The sequence below is a fragment of the Oryctolagus cuniculus genome, chromosome 19 (genome assembly GCF_964237555.1).
Source record: "Oryctolagus cuniculus chromosome 19, mOryCun1.1, whole genome shotgun sequence".
In the NCBI taxonomy this organism is placed as follows: Eukaryota; Metazoa; Chordata; class Mammalia; order Lagomorpha; family Leporidae; genus Oryctolagus; species Oryctolagus cuniculus.
Window position 1 is genome coordinate 35,892,281 of NC_091450.1, and position 22,051 is coordinate 35,914,331.

General features: G+C 44.5%; 1 protein-coding gene across 3 annotated transcripts in view; it reads right to left on the reverse strand.

Moving 5' to 3' along the window:
* LOC103347431 (translation initiation factor IF-2) overlaps positions 1 to 22,051 on the reverse strand; it is a 779,171-nt gene that overhangs the window by 714,739 nt on the left and 42,381 nt on the right. The window contains exon 6 of one of the 3 annotated variants that reach the window (XR_011384491.1): positions 10,464 to 20,275. The exons of the other annotated variants lie outside the window; for them this stretch is intronic. The gene's annotated coding sequence lies outside the window, so the exon portion shown is untranslated. Of the gene's footprint in view, positions 1 to 10,463; positions 20,276 to 22,051 lie in introns of those variants that run through there. 3 annotated transcript variants of the gene reach the window in all.

Sequence of the window (22,051 nt, forward strand, 5' to 3'; positions counted from 1 at the left end):
ATTTGATCAAGGATCTAAAACTAATTCCTGGAGCAAGGACAGTCTATTCAATAAATGGTGCTGGGAAAACTGGATTTCCACGTGCAGAATCATGAAGCAAGACCCCTACCTTACACCTTACACAAAAATCCACTCAACATGGATTAAAGACCTAAATCTATGACCTGACACCATCAAGTTACTAGAGAACACTGGAGAAACCCTTCAAGATATTGGCACAGGCAAAGAATTTCTGGAAAAGACCCGGGAGGCACAGGCAGTCAAAGCCAAAATCAACTATTGGGATTGCATCAAATTGAGAAGTTTCTGTACTGCAAAAGAAACAGTCAGGAGAGTGAAGAGACAACCGACAGAATGGGGAAAAATATTTGCAAACTATGCAGCAGATAAAGGGTTAATAACCAGAATCTACAAAGAGATCAAGAAACTCCACAACAACAAAACAAACAACCCAATTAAGAGATGGGCCAAGGACCTCAATAGACATTTTTCAAAAGAGGAAATCCAAATGGCCAACAGGCACATGAAAAAAGGTTCAAGGTCATTAGCAATCAGGGAAATGCAAATCAAAAGCACAATGAGGTTTCACCTCACCCCGGTTAGAATGGATCACATGCAGAAATCTACCAACAACAGATGCTGGCGAGGATGTGGGGAAAAGGGGACACTAACCCACTGTTGGTGGGAATGCAAACTGGTCAAGCCACTATGGAAGTCAGTCTGGAGAGTCCTCAGAAACCTGAAGATAACCCTACCGTTCGACCCAGCCATCCCACTCCTTGGAATTTACCAAAAGGAATTTAAATTGGCAAACAAAAAAATGGTCTGCACCCTAATGTTTATTGCAGCTCAATTCACAATAGCTAAGACCTGGAACCAACCTAAATGCCCATCAACGGTAGACTGGATAAAGAAATTATGGGATATGTACTCTTTAGAATACTATACCGCAATAAGAAACAACGAAATCCAGTCATTTGCAACAAAATGGAGGAATCTGGAACACATCATGCTGAGTGAAATAAGCCAGTCCCAAAGGGACAAATACCATATGTTCTCCCTGATCGGTGACAACTGACTGAACACCAAAAAGGAAACCTGTTGAAGTGAAATGGACACTATGGGAAACGGTGACTTGATCAGCATAGCCCTGACTGTTAATGAACAACTTAATACATTATCCCTCTTAGTAGTTTTTTTGTCTGTTCTACTTAATATGACTGGTTTAATTCTGTAATTAATACACAGTTATTCTTAAGTGTTGAAATTTAACTGAAATGTGATCCCTGTTAAACATAAGAGTGGGAATAAGAGAGGGAAGAGGTGTATAATTTGGGACATGCTCAAGCTGACTTGCCCCAAATGGTAGAGTTAGAAACATACCAGGGGATTCCAATTCAATCCCATCAAGGTGGCATGTACCAATGCCATCTCACTATTCCAAGTGATCAACTTCAGTTCACAATTGATCATAATGAAAGGACTAAGAGTCAAAGGGAGCCCATAAACAAGCCTAGTACCTGCTAACACTAACCAATAGAATAAATAAAGGGGAGAATGATCCAACATGGGAAGCAAGATACTCAGCAGACTCATAGAATGGCAGATGTCCTAAATAGCACTCTGGCCTCAGAATCAGCCCTAAAGGCATTCGGATCTGGCTGAAAAGCCCATGAGAGTATTTCAGGCATGGAAAGCCAAGACACTCTGGCAAAAGATCTCTGTGAGTGAGATCCCAGTGGAAAGACCAGGTCATCAAAGAAGGAGGTACCTTTCTCTGAAGGGAGGAGAGAACCTCCACTTTGACTATGACCTTGTCTAAACAAGATAAGAGTCGGAGAACTGAGGGGAAACTCATGACTGGAGGATAGGGAGATTACTTAATGTATACTAAGCTGATCTTCTGTATATTAAGATAATTGAAAATGAATCTTGATGTGAATGGAAGGGGAGAGGGAGTGGGAAAGGGGAGGGTTGTGGGTGGGAGGGACGGTATGGGGGGGAACCATTGCAATCCATAAGTCGTACTTTGGAAATTTATATTCATTAAATAAAAGTTTAAAAAAAAATACCAGGCCATACTGTTTTGCATACTGTTTCTGAGCCTATTTCTGGAAGGGGAGGTATGAACTAGAGTATTCATGAGGAAATAAAATTATAGCTTGTTCTTAGACCTTCGTACTCTGAGGCCTATATTTTGTTTTTTATTATTTTCCCTCTCCAGTCTCTGGAGAAGCTCAATGCAGGTGACAGAGAAGTCACCTGCACTCTGAATGACTCTGAATGAGAGGCAGATTTGAACTTGAGCATGGTCTAATCAAGTGAGCAACGTGAAACCTTCTTAGACCGAAAAGAAAAACAAGGCATCTGCTAAAGGCATGCTCACAAAATGTATATAAATTATACTTGTTACTTTTGCATGTTGATTCATGTATATGTGTTCATTTAAATGGTGTAGCAGGTAGCCCACATTCTCAGATTGCCCTCCAGTCTCTCCTCACCTGAGGAAGAGGCCAACAGTGGGAATCATGAGAGCAGTTGTGCCCAGCAAGCCATTATCACTGACTCAATATTGCACCCCCTTCTCATGTGCAGGGAAATTGGCAAACTTGTCTTTCTTATTCCCTGGAGGTCTGTCCAGCTTGAAGTCACCTCATTTTAAAATCTCAGGATGAGCTGTGGAGGGCATGCCAAGGCAGCAACGCAGATCTGTCTCCCAGAGAGTCTACTCATGGGAGGTGGGCCTGAGAAACTTCTGTTTGCTTGGTTTGGGATAGTACCAAGGAGATCTGCGGATGGAGACCTTTGAGCAGGGGCCCCATGCTATCTCTGGTTGTCTTGAGCAGAGGGAAGTAGAGGTTGGGGAGAGAAGTAGAATAGAATATTGCATGACATGTTTAAGCTGTTCTGAATTGTGGAGAGGCATCCTCCAAGATTCTGGGCCCCCAGGCACCTCATCTCTCTCTTGCTTCAGTCTCCTCATGGCTCTGGGATGGACAGGAAAAATACAACTCACTTTGCTCTTAGCAGATGACCCTCTTCATGAACTAGCTATGCACTGCAAAAGGAGAGGGGGTGAAGAAAATGAGTTGAAATATTTTGACACAAATGGATCTATGGTATCACATCATGATACCAAGAACAACATCCCACATTGTCTGCTTCCACTGATTATTTTTTAAAGATTTATTAATTTAAAAGTGACCATGACAGAGACAAAGGAACACACACACACACACATGAAGTGGGGGTGTAAAGGGAGGGAGAGAGAGGGAGGGGGGAGGGGTAGAGGGAGAGAGAGTAAGGGAGGGAATGAGGGGAGTCTTCAACCCACAGTTTCAACCAGCGCTGGACAGGTAGAATCCAGAATTCAGGAACTCCATGTGGATCTACGAGGTGGGAGCCAGGGACTCAAGTCCTTGAACCATGGTCTGCTGCCTCCTAGGGATGTTCACATGGAGATGCTTGGAAACAGAGCATCTGGGACTTGGTCTGCCATTCTGATGTCAGCTGAGCAGCAGAAGCCTAACTTGCTGTGCCACAACACCCACTCTGATTTTTTTTATAAAGCTTTATTTGAAGGAGAGAGTGACTGACTGATTGATTGATTCAGAGACAAAGAAGATCTTCCATCTGTTGGTGCCCTCCCCAAATGACTGCAGTGATTGGAGCTAGGCCACTCTGATGACAGGAGATTCTTGTGTGTCTCCCACAAGGGTGCAAGGACCTAAATACTTGAGATTCTCTGACTTGCCCAGGTGCATTGTGGAGCTGGATTGGAAGTGGAGCAGCTGGAACTTGAACTGCCCAAGTGGCAACATTACCTCTACACTACAGCACCAATCCCATCCATGATTTCTTTTTTCACAAAGAAGACTTTCATTTAAGGAATACAAACTTCATGTGTTTCATAAGTACGGCTTTAGGAATATAGTGATTGTTCCCACCATACCCACCCTCCCACCACTCTCTCACCCCACCTCCTGCTCCCTGACCCATTGCCAGTCCTATTTTCTACTAAGGTCCATTTTCAATTAACTTTTTTCTTTTTTTTAACTTTTATTTAATGAATATAAATTTCCAAAGTACAGCTTATGGATTACAATGGCTTCCCCCCCATAACTTCCCTCCCACCCACAACCCTCTCCTCTCCCACTCCCTCTCCCCTTCCATTCACATCAAGATTCATTTTCAATTCTCTTTATATACAGAAGATCAATTTAGTATATATTAGTAAGATTTCAACAGTTTGTACCCACACAGAAACACAAAGTGAAAAATACTGTTTGAGTACTAGTTATAGCATTAAATCACAATGTACAGCACATTAAGGAAAGAGATCCTACATGAGGAGTAAGTGCACTGTGATTCCTGTTGTTGACTTAACAATTTGACACTCTTGTTTATGGCATCAGTAATCACCCTAGGCTCTTGTCATGAGTTGCCAAGGCTATGGAGGCCTTTTGAGTTAACTTTATACACAGAAGACCAGCTCTTTACTAAGCAAAGAGTTCCACAGTTTACACCAAAAAACTGTTCCTCAACAGTTGAGACAAGGACTGTTCAAAGTCCTTTCATCTTGAAGTTAGTTTCACTTCAATTTTAGAAACTTAATTAACTTTAAAGAAGCACTGAAGAATGATACATCATTTTGCGAGCACCTAGACATAATACAACTCTTAGAGGTACTTCATGAGAAGTTAGTGCACAGCAACTCCTGTGTTAACAGTTAAAACTCTTGGCCAGCACCGTGGCTCACTTGACTAATCCTCTGCCTGCAGCGCCGGTACCCAGGGTTCTAGTCCCAGTTGCTCCTCTTCCAGTTCACCTCTCTGCTGCGGCCCGGGAAGGCAATGGAGGATGGCCCAAATCCTTGGGCCCTGTACTGGCATGGGAGACCAGGAGGAAGCTCCTGGCTTCATATCGGTGCAGCATGCAGGCCATGGTGGCCATTTGGGGGGTGAACCAATGGAAGGAAGACCTTTCTGTCTGTCTCTCACTCTCACTCTCACTATCTAACTCTGCCTGTCAAAAAAAAAAAGTTAAAACTCTTATGTATAATGTCAGTGACCACCCAAGGCCCTTGACATGAGCTCCCTAGGCTAAAGCCTTTTGAATCCACAAACTCCATCAGCATTTAGACAAGGCCATAAGCAAAGTGGAAGTCCTCTCTTGCCTTCAGAGAAAAGTACCTCCTTCTTTGATGACCACTTCTTTCCACTGAGCTCTCGCCCACGAAGGTCCTTCTTCTCAGATATTTTTTGCACAGTGTCTGGCTTTTGATGCCTGAAATGCTCTCATGGATTTTTCAGACAGACCAAGAAGACTTAAAGGGCTGATTCTGAGGTCCAAGTGCTACTTAAAGGGATTGTCTATCAGAATCTACTCAGATTCTGAGTCTGCTGCGTGGACTGCTAATCATGTTGAAATATCCATTCCTTTTTAATTATTACCAGACCCCTAATCCTACCCATATGATCAATTTAACACTTAAGATGATATATTTACCACCCAGTTTAATGGTATTTGAGATCCCATGGCAAGTATTTAAACTGCAAGTAAGTCCGTAGGAAAGTATGCAGAACTATACAGCTTTAGAGTTAGAAACTCCACATGCTTCATAATTGCAACTTTAGAAACATGGTGATTCTTCCCACTGTGCCCGCCCTCATGCCCATACTCCCACCCCTCTTCCTCCTCCTCTTATTCCTACTCTTACTTTTTACTGAGGTCTATTTTCAATTGACTATATACACATATGTTAAACTTTAAGAGTTTGACAAATAGTATATATAAAAAAAACCCGTTCCTCAACAATAAGACAAGGGCTGTTAGAGTCATTGCCTCTCTTCTACAGATTTCTTTTTAGATTTTTTATTATCACAGATCAGGGAGAACATATGGTAGTTGTCCCTTTGGGACTGGCTTATTTCAGTAAGTATGATTTCCACATTCATTCATTTTGTTGCAAATGATCGGATTTCATTTTTATAACCCCTGTGTGGTATTCCAAGGTGTACATATCCCATAATTTCTTTATCCAGTCTTCAGTTGGTGGGCTTTTGAGTTGCTTCCATGATTTAGCTAGTGTAAACTGAGCTGCAATAAAGATGGGGCGGTGCACATAACTCTTTCATATGCTGATTTCATTTCCCTTGGGAAAATCCCCAGGAATGGGATGGCTGGGACATATGGTACATCTATATTCAGATTTCTGAGCTATCTCCATACTGTCCTCCACAGTGGTTTTATCAGTTTACATTCTCACCGACAGTGGGTTAGGGTACCTTTATCCTCACATCCTCCCCAGCATTTGTTGATTTCTGTATGGAAGCCATTCTTACTGGGGTGAGGTGAAACCTCATTGTGGTTTTGATTTGCATTTCTCTGGTGGCTAGTGATCCTGAGCCTTTTTTCTGTGTCTGTTGGCCATTTGGATCTCCTCTTTTGAAAAATGTCTAAGTCCTTTGCCCATTTCTTCACTGGGTTGCTTGCTTTGTTGTTGTGGAATTTCTTGATCTTTTTATATATTTTGGTTATTAAACCTTTATAAGTTGTATAGTTTGCAAATAATTTCTCCCACGCAGTCATTTGCCTCTTCAAATAGTTGAATGTTTCTTTTGCACTGCATATCTTCCCAATTGGATATAATCCCATTTGTTAATTTGGCTTTGATTGCTTGGGCCTCTGGGGTCTTTTCCAAGAATGGTTTGCGTGTTCCAAAGTCTTACAGGGTTTCTCCAGTGTTCTCTAATAATTTGATGGTATCGGGTCACAGATTTAAGTCCTTAATCTATGTTGAGTGGATGGTTAAGATGTAAGGTAGGGATCCTGCTTCCTACTTCTGAATGTGGAAATCCAATTTTCCTAACACCATTTGTTGAAGAGACTGTCCTTGCTCCAGGGATTGGTTTTAGATCCTAGGTCAAATATAAGTTGGTTGTAGATGCTTGGAATGAATTCTGGCAATTCTACTCTGTTCCATTGGTCTATCCATCTGTTTTTGTACCAGAACCAGGCTATTTTGCTTACAACTGCCTTGTAGTATGTCTTGAAATCTGGTATTGTGATGCCTTCAGCTTGGTTTTTGTGTATAAGATTGTTTTAGCTATTTGAGGTCTCCAGTGTTTCCATATGAATTTCAGCATCACTTTTTATCCTTGGTCTTTGAAATTGCATTGAAATTGTAAATTACCTTTGGAAGAATGGATGTTTTGATGTTGATGCATCTAATCCATGAACATGGCAGATTTTTCCATTTTTTTGGTATCTTCTATTTCTTTAATCATTTATAATTCTCATCATAGAGATCCTTGACATCCTTGGTTAAATTTATTCCAAGGTATGATTTTTTTGGAACTATTATGAATGGAATTGATCTTAAAAGTTCTTTCTCAGCCGTGGCTTTGTGTATTCAAAGGCTGTTGATTTTTCTGAATTGACCTTATATCCTGCTACTTTACCTAACTTTTCTATGAGGTCCAATAGTCTTTTAGTGGAGTCTTTTGGATTCTCTATATAGAAGCATGTCATGTGCAAATAGGAATAATTTGACTTCCTCCTTCCCATTTTGTATCCCTTTGACTTATTTTTCTTGCATAATGGCTCTGGCTAAAACTTCCAGGAATGTTTTAAATAGAAATGTTGAGAGTGGGCATCCTTGTCTGGTTCCATATCTCGGTGGGAATGGTTCCAACTTTTCCTCATTCAATAGGATGCTGGCTGTGGGTTTGTCATAAAATGCCTTGATTGTATTGAGGAATGTTGATTCTTTACCCAATTTTCTTAGAGTATTCATCATGAAAGGGTGTTGTATTTTATCCAATGGCTTCTCTGCAGCCATTGGATCACATGGTTTTTGTTCTTCAGGTTGGTAATGTGATGTTTGACATGGTTTGCTTTGTGAATGTTGACCTATTCCTGCATACCAGGAATAAATCCCACTTGGTCCAGCTGAATGGTCTTTCTGATGTGTTGTTGGATTCAATTGGCTAACATTTTTTTGAGGATTTTTGTGTCTATGTTCATCAGGGAAATTGGTCTGCAGTTCTCTTTTTCTGTTGCATCTTTTTCAGGTTTATGAATTAAGGTGATGCTGGCTTCATAGAATGAATTCGGGAGGATCCCCCCCCCCTTTCAATAGTTTCTGAATAGCTTGAGAAGGATTGGACCTTCTTCAAATTCCTGTTAGAATTCAGTAAAGCCATCCAGTCGTGGGCTATTCTTTGCTGGAAGGGTCTTTATTACTGATTCAGTTTCTGTCTTGGTAATGATTTCTTAATGTTGTTTTACTGTGCGGCAATTTATGTGTCTCTACTTTTGTTTTTTTCTGCTAGTTTTTGATGGATTTAGGTTCTTCTTTTTTGCTTGTTCTTAAATATGTTCAAAGAATTGATTGATTTCAGACATTTTTTATTGTAGTTGCTCGTAGGTATAAATTTTCTTCTAGGCCCTGATTTCACTTCATCCATTAGGTGATTGTATTTTGTTTTCATTGCAATTAAAATTCTAAGTGTTTTTCAATCTCTTTTTGACATCTTTGTTAACCTACTGTGTGTATGTGTGTGTGTGTACTTCCACACCTGTGGCAAGCAAGATGTATTTAAGTCAGGATGCTCTTTCCACAGAGATCAGGAGGGGCCTCCAAGAGAGGAGAAAATTCTGGAAATGACAGACGGGGTCCTTTAGTACAATTGAGTTGAGGTACAGGATTTCAGGTAACAGATGGTAAGGGCCCAACTCAAGCCTGGAAATGCAGTCCCCTATAGACTGCTCATGATAAAATACAAAAGCCGTCAGAAGTATGCAATAGTAAACTTATATTCTCATGATAAAACCAGAGACCCAGGGGGCCGGTGCCATGGCTCACTTGGTTAATTCCCGCCTGCAGCGCTGGCATCCATATGGGAGCCAGGTTCTAGTCCTGGTTGCTCCTCTTCCAGTCCAGCTCTCTGCTGTGGCCCAGGAAGGCAGTGGAGGATGGCCCAAGTGCTTGGGCCCCTGCACCTGCATGCGAGACCAGGAGAAGCACCTGGCTCCTGGCTTCAGTGTAGCTCCAGCCGTGGCAGCCATTTGAGGGGTGAACCAATAGAAGGAAAACCTTTATCTCTGTCTCTCTCACTGTCAAAAAAAAAAAAAAAAAAAACTAGAGACTCAGAATCATGGAATTGGCACTTTTGTCTTGCTAATGGTCTTTTTCTTTTTGTTAACTTTTATTTAGTAAATATAAATTTCCAAAGTACAGTTTATGGATTACAACAGCTTTTCCCCCACCATAACTTCCCTGCCTCCTGCAACCCTCCCATCTCCCACTCCCTCTCCCATTCCATTCACATCAAGATTCATTTTTAATTATATACAGAAGATCAATTTAGTATATATTAAGTAAAGATTTCATCAGTTTTGCTAACGGTCTTGTCCATGCTTAAAGGGACATCCTCTTTCCCCATTTCAGTGGGGAACTGACCTAACTGTTCTTTCAAATACCTCCTCACATTACCACCCCCTCCCCACCCAGAAGAATGGACCCTAACTGCAGTTAGGGATACGGGGACTGCTACCATACTGATGGCTTCATGCTAAATGGGGCACCCTTCAGGGACAGCAGTAGGGCATCCTTCTGAGTGCTGATCTAAGGTCTCCACTAGAAGGCAGATTGTCTCAGGGTGTCATCTGGAATACTTCCTAGTGTTTGACTCTGGTTGTTTAGTCCTGGATAAAACAAAGCAGGTAAGGGAATTACTATCTCTCCCCTACTTCATGTTGACATTTTCAAATGGGAGAATTCACATTTGTGAATTCCAGGAATCTACCTAGAAGCATCAAGGTCAAAGACTAAGTGTCAGTGCTGAAGACATGCTCTGATGTGGGATGGGGGTGTGCTCATTGGCATCTTATGGAGATGGGCAGATATGGTTCCCCAATTTTTTTATAATTTGAGTATAAAATATCTCAATTTGGATGTCTTTGAGGTTTATTCTGCCATGGATTTGTTGTGTGTCTTCAAGGTGTAGGCTCAAGCTTTTCCTCCACCTGCAACTTTTCAGATAGTGTTTATGTCATTATTGTTTCTGCTTCTTAAAGTCTCCTTTTCTTATGCAGCTTATCTTGTACAAGACATGGTACATTTGATACAGTTTCACTGCTTTTAAACTCTGTTCTTCATTATTTTTCCTCTGTTCCTTGCACTGGGACATCTCAATTATCTGGCACTTAGGCTCACTATTCTTCATCACACTCAAATCCACTTTTAAGATTTGTTGTGATTTTTGTTTTCATTTCAGTTCTGCTTTGCAGCTCTAGAATTTGTTTGCTTCCTGTTTAAAATTTGTTTCTTTGAAGACATTCTTATTTTGGTCATGTGTGGTTTTCCCAATTTGCTCTAGATCTTTATGATTTGATTATTTTTGTTCAAAATAAAATTGACTTGTTTTTGTCCTTGTAGAATATTTCTATGTTTTCACTTTCTTGTAAAAGAGACTTGCTTTCATGTTTCTTTGCATGGCACACAATTTCTTACCCAAGACATATAGCTCTCATCATCTCTGCCCCAACCCCACCTCAGGTTCATTGTTCCCGTTTTTTGTGTGGCCTAAGTGTTCATTTTCTTTTATCATCTCTTTTTGGAATGTCTGTCTTATGTTTTCTGTGTCTACTGAAGTGTTCAGAGTTTCTGTTCCTAAAATTGCTTAAGTCAAAGGAAACTGAGGAAAAGAAAATCCTTTTCCAGTCCTGCAGATTGACTCCATGTTGCTCCACTCCTTCAGTGCTTTTCAGCAACTTGTCCTCTGTGCCACACTCAACACCTCCTGTGTGCATCCTGCACAGCAGCCAGAGCTGAAATCTTGGGACACTTCTCCCATCTCCTGTGCACGCAGCCCACCTCGCAGATGTGGTAGTGTCCATGATTACAAGGCATACACAAGAAGTTTAAATGTCCTGCTATCCCAAGTAGCTCCTGACCTGTCCCCTCACTTACCCCTCTTCAGAGTATCTGTGGCTCATCCCATCTGATCTCTGGTCCCTCGGCCTTCTGGGGCCAATGCTGTGCCTTTATGGACTTTCTGCAAATGTCGCCTGAGAAGCTATCACATCCTTGGAAAGGCTTCAAGCTGGGCACACCAGAGGCAAGCAGCCTCCGTGCCACACCTCAGAGACCTTCTCACAGTCCAGTGGAGAAGCGTGGTCTTTGAGACTGATGTCGGCATTGCCCCTTCTGGTCTGAGTAGCTTGTGTCCGGAGTTTGTATTGCTGCTGTTAGCACTGCCACTCACCTGAGAATGGAACATGGGGCAGGGATTTAAACTGCAGCAGCGCTTCCTTAAAGCTGCAGCTTTCTGTATTAACCCCTCCCCTGACTGCTGTAAGGTGGTAAATCCATCCCAGGTTCTGGAAACTTGATTCCTGTGGATTTTCTAGCTTTTGTTGCTGCTGGGGCACAATGGAGCACTAGATCTCCCTGCTTGGGAATTTTTAGTGATGTTACCATGAATGTACTTTTGATTATGAAAATGGGTCTAACGCGTGTGGCTGAGGTCATTCAGATGAGTGCAATCTGATGTCTGTTTACACCCAAAGACTCCTTAACCTCTAGAAATGCATCATTAGTAAAAGAAAACCCACCAGCCTATATATACCCTGATATTAATAATTTGCTCTTTTATTTGTAAAAATGGCTCAGAGCAAAGATATATTATAGGTAGACCTCCAAGTAGCAATCAGTCAACACATTGTTTTTGCAGGCAGGATATGAAATGTTTCACAAACATTTTGTAAAAATTCCAGTAAGGGAAGACCCAGGAAATTGGACAGGTAGAATGGAAGGGGAAGTATTGTATGCTAGATGCACACACTCATTAGATTCTAAAAAGGAGCTCAGTTGCTATATAAGAGGCCTGGAATGGGAAGAGAGAATGATAACATTCTTGGCTCCATATATGGTGGTAAAAGCAACTCCCTTCACATATGTACAAGTAAATATGTCTGATTTGATTATACCAATAAAACCTATGCGCAAAAAGAGACTTTGGAGTAACAGCAGCTATTGTCACTATAGCGGTGTCAGCAGCTGCAGTAGCTGGCGCTGTGACTGGAGCACTGGCTCTAAGCACTACCCAACTACAGGGAGATTCTTTGGAATCCCTCCTGAAGCTAATTCAGGAGCAGCGGGCTCAGCTAGGTGACCAGTCAGCACTGCTTAAGACGCATGCTATGGGGCTCCAGATGCTCGAAGCACGCATGGTACAAATAGAACAGATAATTACTATACTAGCTTTGGAAAGAGAACTCGAGTGTGAAGTGATTGGAAGAGTTTGCATTACCACCATTCCGTGGAACAATCTATCCATTCCTAATGCAACACAACTAGCTGATATGTTCAAACACAACCATTCTACCTGGCTAGAGTGGGTAAACGCAACAGCTCATCTTGAGGCTAACATTACTGAGAGTGCTCTACAGATAATACAGCTTCAACATATAGCGGCATTTAAGATAGGTCAAGTCAGAACAGTGGAACAGACAATAAATACTCTGACTGACACAGTTTCCTCTTGGCTCCCATCCTGGAAATGGTTTAAAATAGGAGCAATATTCTGTATGGTTCTTGTATGCTTGCCTACCTTACAGCACCTCTTCTCAATTGGACAGAATTTCGCAAAGGGATACCTAGCCCTCTGAAAGGAACCCAGCCCACCAGAAATAGAAAAGGAAGATCCCGAATCTGGAAATCAATCCAGAATATGCTCAAGAATGTTCACCCCCTTGGCCCAGCGGCTCAATGGGCTTTGCAGGGCTACGAGCGCATTTAAAGAAAAGAAAAGGGAGGACTGTTAGGGAACCATTCATGGAGAAAGTAATTGTAGCACCATTTGAAACAAAGTAACTGTAGCACCCTTTGAAAGAAAGTAACTGCACAGCCGCAGCAGTCGCAGTGGCGCCCAGCTTGAAGGAAAAGTAGAGTAGTAGCCACCCTAGCTGGTAAGATTTGAAAATGGACGGCCTAGAGGGCCTAACCACAAACTGTCATTGCCATGATGATGGGACCCTGGGGGGTGGGAATGTGGGCGGGGCTAGCCTCTAGAAACTGTATATAAGGGGACCCTCAGATGCTGTAAACCAGAGGTTGCTCAGCCTCTCTCCCCGGTCCCTAGTGCCTAGTGCCTGCGGGGAGAAGCTCCTGGTCCATAGTGCCTAGTGCCCGCAGGAGTAGGCTTGAGCAATCTCTCCTTCTAGTCGCCTAGAGTATCAATAAAGTGTGTTTAGCTTGACCTTCCTCAGTCTCCTCAACTCTTCCTTCATGGTAACCTGGCCAGTTCCCAAAGGGGGAGATCCTGACACAAAGGAAGCTCCTGGTTCCTGGCTTCAGATCAGCACAGCTCTGGCCATTGTGGCCATCTGGGGTGAGACAGCGGATGAAGACTTCTCTGTCTCTACCTATTTCAATTAACTAAATCATAAAAAAGAATCACTATGGTACATTGTGCACCTCCCTGTGTGCCACTCACCAGACAGCTGGCTGGGGAGTTTTGGATTCCACCCAAAGACTCTTCTTCTAGGTGTAGCAATAGATTATTCCTAGAAACCAAAGAAACAATCTTCCTTCCCCAGAGAAGCTACTGTATCATTGCAACTAGATTTGGTTAGACAGGTCCCAGGGGAGCATGAACAATTTAGCTCCTCCTTTCCAAGAGTATCTCACTGAAGCTGTGACCATGGATCTAATCTGGGATGAGAACACACTAGTACATCATCACCACTAGCAGTTCAGCCATCAGACAGAGAGCTTGGACAAACTATTTCAGCACCATGCAGGGCATTTTGCAAGGAGGGCTCAGGCAAGGCTGAAACGTGTTGAGATCTTGGGCTCATCACGGTTCAGGGGTCTACCCAGGTGTGGCTGATGGACATCCAACGTGGAGGAATCAGCTCATCTAAGGAAAAACCAGGGTGTCTTACTGCTCCTACCGATCCCCAAAACAGATGAGTTAATTTCATTCTGACCACAATTGGCCCCATTGTGGATTACACAGGCACACATTTCAACTGTGCTCCTGTTCTGTGAGACAAAGTATCTCCCTGTGCTCTACTTTGATTTGTTCTTTGTCTTCTTAGGCAAGTTTGCTTTATCTACCCACCAAGCTTGTGCGTTCAGGGTACACTGCCGTTTCTTTCATCTTTACAAAACCACACTGCCTGACACCTTAGCATAATTCAGATCCTCAAGATTTCTGTGGAAATTAACCAGAAATGCCAATGTAAGTAGAAACAACAGAATGCAGAAGTCTCCATGTTTGCATCTGTTGAATCTATTTAACCATCCATTCATCCCTCTATGTATCTGACATTTGCCTGTATTGGCAAAGAAAGATGCATTATACAGCTACTGACACTCCTGAGTCATTTGGGGAGGATCCCAGGGACCAACATGTCCACATCCCCATTTGGAGACCCAGGAGAGCCATTCATTCAATTCTAGGACACTATCAGAGTATTAGTCAGTTATCTAAGGCACTAAGGTAGGAGGGTCCGCTCCTACTCACGGACTGAGTAGCCCTTTTGCTCCACTCAAACCTGACCAGGAAGGGCGATTTCCCTGACAAAGTCTACAGATGTTAAACCTAGCCAGAAGTACCCACACAGAAACATCAAATTTATGCCTGGCCAAATGTGTGGGCACTTGGTGGCCCCGTCCAGTCATTACATAAAATCACCTTTCATACTAGGATCAAACATGAAATGAAACACCAGGAGTAAGGCAGGCCTTTGCATTCACAGCCATAACAGTTGATATGCATAGGCAGACAGGAGGAGGAAGGGCTGGAGGGGAGAAGGGGTGAAAAAGACAGGCAAGGGGAGGGGCTCACTGGAGGACAGGAAGATGGAGAGTTTGGAAACACCAGGAATCAGAAGACAAGACAGGGGCTAGCGCTGTGCTGCAGCAGCTTAATGCCCTGGCCTGAAGAGCCAGCATCCCTATGGGCACTGGTTCAAGACCCGCCTGCTCCACTTCTGATCCAGCTCTCTGCTATGGCCTGGGAAAGCAGAGGAAGATGGCCCAAGTCCTGGAGGAAGCTCCTGGCTTCAGGATTGGCACAGCTCCAGCCGTTGCGGCCAATTGCAGATGGAAGACCTGTGTGTGTGTGTGTGTGTGTGTGTGTAAAACTCTGACTTTCAAATAAATAAATCTTCAAAAAAAAAAAAGCACAACAATGTCATAAGGATGAACAGCACTGTGGCATAGCAGGTAAAGCCGCCACCTGCAGTGCCGGCATCCCATATGGGTGCCAGTTCAAGACCTGGCTGCTCCACTTCCGATCCAGCTCTCTGCTAAGGCCTGGGAAAGCAGTAGAAGCTGGCCCAAGTCCTTGGGCCCCTATACCTGCATGGGAGACTCAGAAGAAGCTCCTGACTCCTGGCTTCAGATCAGCACAGTTCTGGCCATTATGGCCAACTGGGGAGTGAACCAGCAGATGGAAGACTGACATCTCCCTCTCTGTCTCTGCCTGCCTGTCTCTGCCTCTCTGTCTCTGCCTCTCCTTCTCTGTGTAACTCTTTCAAATACATAATAAATCTTTAATTAAAAAAAAGGCATCAGCAGAAAGAGTAAAACTTCAGACAGCACAGCCCCCTGAAGCGGAGCCCTGAGCTCTAGCTCAGTCCCTCACCCTCACCCCATCGTGACCAGCACTGCAACCAGGGCCAAGTTTCCTGAACTCAGGAAGAAGCTAGCAGAGATGTACAGCCTTCTCCAAACAACCCTCTCATGTGTGCAAAATGTATGCTTTCACAGGCAGCACCTCAGTTCCCACAGCAAGGAAACTGAGGTCCCTGTCTTCTCTCATCCCTGGGGGTCTCTGAAGCTCAGAACAGCCCAGGAAACCACAGGCACGTAATGAAGGCAAGGCCATGCATGTTTGCCTCTCGGGGAACACACACACTCACCATGGGCAGCCCTCCATTGGCTGACAGATGATTCCTAAAGCTTGGTCTGCATGAGAAACAGCCTCACTCATTCACTCAAGCGATGGACTTGACTCAGTGAGTGCAACAAGAGCGAGACCCAACTTCCGATCTTGCAACGCCTTGTGCCAGCACACCAGGAGCAGATTCCAGAAAGCTATTTATTTCCTAGCAAGCAGATCCCTCCCCCAGTTCCTCATTGGCTGAGTAACAACAGCATGACAATCTTCCTGGCATTTGCTTCAGCTGTTTGGCCACAACCTTCCCGGGTCCCTAAGCACTCTCATGTGCATGGAATCTACCATCCTTACTTTGAAAATGAACCAAGTGTTTACTTCTCACAGGGAGGAATAGTGGCGAGGAGTTCTTGGGCAAGGCACCTTTGTGCAGAGCAGTGTGTATGAGGGGTGAACAAGGGCTTGTCTAGGAGAAGATATACTATATTGGCTAACACAAATCTGCACTCATGTAGAAAACTCACACTCTCATCTGAGGGAAATCATCTCCCACTCCTGAATATGGCCCGGAAAGGGTCTATTGTAAACTGCCTGCATGTCTGTATCCTCCGGCAAATTACAAATTCCCAAACACACCCCCCGACAGTCTTAGCCTAGTACTTCTCCCAGTGGTGGCACAGATTCCCAGAAGTAACTTGGGGGTTTTGCCCCCACATGCTTGAAACAATGGGATTCAGACTCATCTCTGTGCCTTGGTTGTCAGCTTCTAAGCAGCTGTGTTTCCAGCTCCCATTCCATGACAAGCAAAGTCCCGTATCATCCACGCCCACCCACACTCCAACACTGGAGCCCACAAAGAACTGTGGGCTGCGTTTTGGGCCCTTGTGAGACTTGCTGTCTCCCACAGTGCACATCAGGAGGAAGCTGAAATCAGGACTGGACCAGATGTAAACCCAGGAAATCCTATGTGGGATGTAGACACCAGGAGGTGACTTATTGCTGTCCCAGGAATCCAACTTTACTCCTATAACACTTAAGAGGGAATTACATAAAATTAATTATACACAGTTAAGTTTGTGCACACAAGGCATGACTATGTTATCAATAACAAGAAAAGCAGTATTGGACCAAGGCACACAGGAGCAGAATTTGTGTATGCTATTGTAGGTGGCATGGACTCAGACTAAGGGGCTATATATTTAGGATGCTGTATGTGATCTCAGTATCAACATATTTTTGATAATCTTTTAGAGATTTATTTTTATTTATTTGAAAGGCAGAGTTATAGGGAGAAGGGGGGAGAGAGGCAGATCTTCTATCCACTGGTTCACTACCCAAATGGCCTCATGGCTGAAGCTGGCCATGACCAAAGTCAAGAGCCAGGAGCCAGGAGCTTCTTCCAGATCTCACATGGCTACAGGGGCCCAAACACTTGTGCCATCCTCCACTAATTTCCCAGGTGCATTAGCAAGGAGCTGGACTGGAAGTGGAGCAGCCAGGACTTGAACTGGTGCTGATATGAGATGCTGGCATCACAGGCAGCAGCATTACCTGCTACATGACAAACACCACTAGATAATTTTTGTGTACATGGGGGACAAGTTCAAGGGCATTTAACTAGCTGTGAGCCAAAGCCACACCAACGGTGCTCGAGGCTGGCCAGGACGCCACACGGCCCCTCAGGGCTCAGGCGGCGAGCACCTCCAGGCAGCAGCGGAGGTCAGGGCGCATCAGAACAAACTTTGAAAAACGGATTTGAGGGGCCAGTACCATGGTGTAGCAAGTTAAGCCTCTGCCTGCCCCACCGGCATCCCATATGGGCACCGGTTCAAATCCCAGCTGCTGCACTTTTGATCCAGCTCCCTGCTGATGCACCTGGGAAAGTAGCAGAGGATGGCCTAAGAAATGGAAATGCAACAAACACAACAATGCACCTCAAGGACCGCAAAAAGCAAGAAAATCCCAGAGTTAGAAGACAGAAATAATATCAGAACTGAAACATGAAATAAAATTTTTTTAAAAAGATGAGTTGCAGGCGTGCACCTTCTGGATAGGTTAATGCCGGCGAGACCTCGGAGACACCAGATGTGTTTATCGGCTTTTCAGCTTCCACTTTATTTTTTAGCAGACTCGGGTTACATGTCACGAATGCCTGCTGTCTTCGCCTCTTCCAACCCTCTTATATATCCCCCTCCCACCATCCACCTGTTTATATATGATTCACGGAAAACATGTTACCAAATCAGCAAGAAACAAAACTTAGTAAATGTGGGAAACATGCAATAACAGGATGCTTAAAGTCAAAACAGGATCTTGCGGTTAGCAACGGGCAGGGTGGAAAAAGCCCAGCACTAAACTTCTTGTGCTTGTACATGTCGGGAGGGGCACAGCTGGCCAGGCTGTCCCATTCCCCGACATCTCCCCCTTATTGCTTTGCAAAATGGAGTGGTACTGTGCCTGTCTTAGGTGACCAACAGCATCTATCGGGCTTACCCGTCATTGGCACATGAACATGAGGTGTGGAGGGAGCGTTCATGCCCTGTCTTAGGTTGCCTTGAAGACCTCTCAGAACTTACCCGTCTTTGACTACCGGTCCAGCAGATTCAGCCACACCTGAATCTGTCCATTTTGCATGGGGTACTGGTTATTGAATGTTAGCATGGCTTATTTAACCACCATTTGTGTATTACACTGACGCCTGAACAGCCCTTGCGAGATCCGAACAATAATTGATCCTGTTATAAGCACAACAAGAGCCAACCCTATAATAGCGGCCCATTGTTTAATTGGATTCCAACTACCATTTAACGTGCTACCCAAAAGATGGGACTGATTAGCGGCAAATGAGAAGTGGTTGTAGGGGTAGGCGGTAACACAAACTGCAGTAGATCGAATAACACAGGGTATGCCAGCCAGGCCTGATCTTGCAATAAATCCGTTCATTGAGTTAACAGCTGAATAGCAGTATATCATCAAGTGCCTGGGCGGTAGATCTTGTGATACTATCAAGTGTGGACAGTGTGGAGGTTTGGCTCACGGCCATGCCAATAGTGGCCACACCAGCTTATAACGCCGCAATTACTGCAACAACGACTGCGGTGACCCCAAAGTCTCTCCTGTGTCAAACAGCCATTGAGAAGTCCTTCTCAGACACCGCAACTGGTACAGGAACCCAAATGGGAATCCACACAACCACCAATGTTTCCACTTCATTTAATTTTCCTTTAACACATGAGGAAATAACTCCTGTAGTGCAAGTATTATTAGTAGCATTACAGCGACACCAAAAGAAGGGAGGCTGAAGGCAAATAGGGGATGATACATGGGTTTCATTGGGTGATGAAAAGGCAAATCATAGCCAGTGCCGCAGCTCACTAGCCTAATCCTCTGCCTTGCGGCGCCGGCACACCGGGTTCTAGTCCCGGACAGGGCGCCGGATTTTGTCCTGGTGGCCCCTCTTCCAGGCCAGCTCTCTGCTGTGGCCAGGGAGTGCAGTGGAGGATGGCCCAGGTGCTTGGGCCCTGCACCACATGGGAGACCAGGAGAAGCACCTGGCTCCTGCCTTTGGATCAGCGCAGTGCGCCGGCCACAGCGTGCTGGCCGCGGCAGCCATTGGAGGGTGAACCAATGACAAAAGGAAGACCTTTCTCTCTGTCTCTCTCTCTCACTGTCCACTCTCTGCCTGTCAAAAAAAAAAAAAAAGAAAAGGCAAATCAAGAAGGTGCAAAGAAATTAACATTAAGGAGCAACAGGGAATCGATCAGAGGTGGACAGGCATCTGGAGAATTGGGGGTGCCTGAGAAGTGCAAGAAGGAAGTGGATTGGTAGGAGGGTAAGGAGCAAATGGTCTGTGACACTCCTGGCACCTGAGAGGTAGTGACTCAGATCGAAAGGCTATAAGTTCCCCTGTAATATTGGCTGTGTAAGAACTACCTGACTCATTCCAGTTGATAACATCTCCCATGGAATAAGTGACCAAATTAATACATGGCATAGGAAAGCCGGTATAATTATAACCACAAAGATCTGCACCAAACTTAGGCTTATGGAAGCATAGTGCTCCCGAAAGGTGGATGGGTAAGTTAACCTGGCCCTGATGGGAAGAATTGACAAGACTGTTGTAAGGCACTCCGAATCTTTCACCTATGGTAGAGTTATGCAAATACACAACTGGCAGAAGGTTAGAAGAATTAGAAACAGGTAGAAGGAGAGGTAGGGCTCTCAAGAGACCCCAATACTCATCCAGCTTGGCCATCGTCGGTCACAGTGGCGTCATTATTAGGAGTAGGATCACGATCATCTTGCCACTCTATTGTTCTTGTCTGTCTTTCTGGAGTCCAGATTGGATTTTTTTCTTCCTGTGGGAGAAAACAAACAGCACCTCATACCCTTCTTATTAATGGGTATGGGCCTTTCCATTTGTTATCTTGTGGGTCTTTCCACATAATCATTTTTCTAACGGGTGGCTGAGCTTCTGTCGGTTCATGGGGTTTATTACTATTGGGGGTCTGTTCCGAGATTACATGACGTTCTGCCAGGGTGAGACCACCAGCTTTTTTATTTAAAAAATTTATGGTAAGTAAGGCGAAGTTGAGAATGTCTTTAAGGGGAACGGGATAGTGCCCCTATTCCCCCTTTTTGTTTTAATACAAAATTTTTCAGATACAGATTAGTGCGTTCCACAACGGCTTGTCCAGTAGGGTTATATGGGATGCCGGTTAAATGAGAGATATGAAAAGTTGCTAAAAACTCAGCAAAAGCCTTAGAAGTATAAGCAGGTCCATTATCAGTTTTTATTATATTAGGAATTCCCCAAGAAGCAAAACATTGTAACATATGTTGCATTACATGGGAGGTGGACTCTTTGGCGGCGGCGGTAGCCATAACTACTCCTGAGTAAGTATCCACCGTAACATGGACACAGGATAGCTTGCCAAAGGCAGGGATATGTGTTACATCCATTTGCCAAATGTGACATGGATAAAGGCCCCGGGGATTAGCTCCAGTGGGCATAGTAACAGGCTGATGAATAACACATTTTTCACAATTTTGGACAATAGATTTAGCTTTACGAATAGGGATATTAAACCTCATACTTAAGGTCTTACTATTAACATGCCAAAGTTTGTGATATTCCCTTGCCTGTTCCATGGCAGTGCAAGCTAAAAGGAAGCGGGAATGTTGATCGGCAAGGGTGTTTCCCGCAGTGAGAGGACCTGGCAGAGAGGTATGTGCTCTAATATGGGTGATAAAAATGGGATCTGATCTCCTAAATAAAGCGTGCTGAACAAGCTCAAAATAAGGAAACTCTGTAGAACTTTTGGATATTAGCGAAGGGGAGCCTAGCCTCTTAACAGCATTAACAACATATAAGCTATCAGAAACGATATTAAGAGGACCCTCGGGGGCGGAGCCAAGATGGCGGAATAGTGAGGGCGCGCACCGATAGTCCGGGAAAATTTAGTTTAATAAAAGGGGAGTTACGGTAGCCTCAGAAAAAAGAACCAGGAAAATATTGCAGACAAAACTCTTCTGGATCCAGTGGGCATGAATCGGAGGACCTACTGGGAGAACAAGGTCGCCCACCGCGCGCGAAAGCCGAACCACAGGACCGAGCCGCGGGACTGAGCCGCGGAAGCCGAGCCGAGGGACGGAGCTGCGCGCAAGTGCTCGAAGGGGAGTGCAACAGCGGGGAGACTTGGGAAGTCCAGGGCTCCGAGTCCACACATCGGCACTGGAAGGGGAGCAGACCTGCGTGGAGAGCGTGGGAGCCCACAGTTCGGGACGTCAGCGGCAGACTCAACACACCAGCGCTGGAACGCGAGGTGAGCCGAACCTCAATAACCCGAGACACCGGCAGGCAAGCGGAGAGAGGAGACTAGAGGGAACGACCCCCGGGGCGGGGGGGACTTCACCAAGCTAACTGGAAGAGAGAGAGAGGGAAAAAAAAAAAAAAAAGGTGACTGGTATGGACACGGGTTTCTCTCTCTCCGCTCACCTCTCAAGGGCGAGCAAGACAAAGAGCAGGCGCCATCTCGGACATACGTCATAAGCAGAGCGACCTCAGGTCTGCACCGGCCCTGAGCCTAGCAGTAAAACCTGACTCTGGGTGGGGCGAATTAACAGGAGATTAG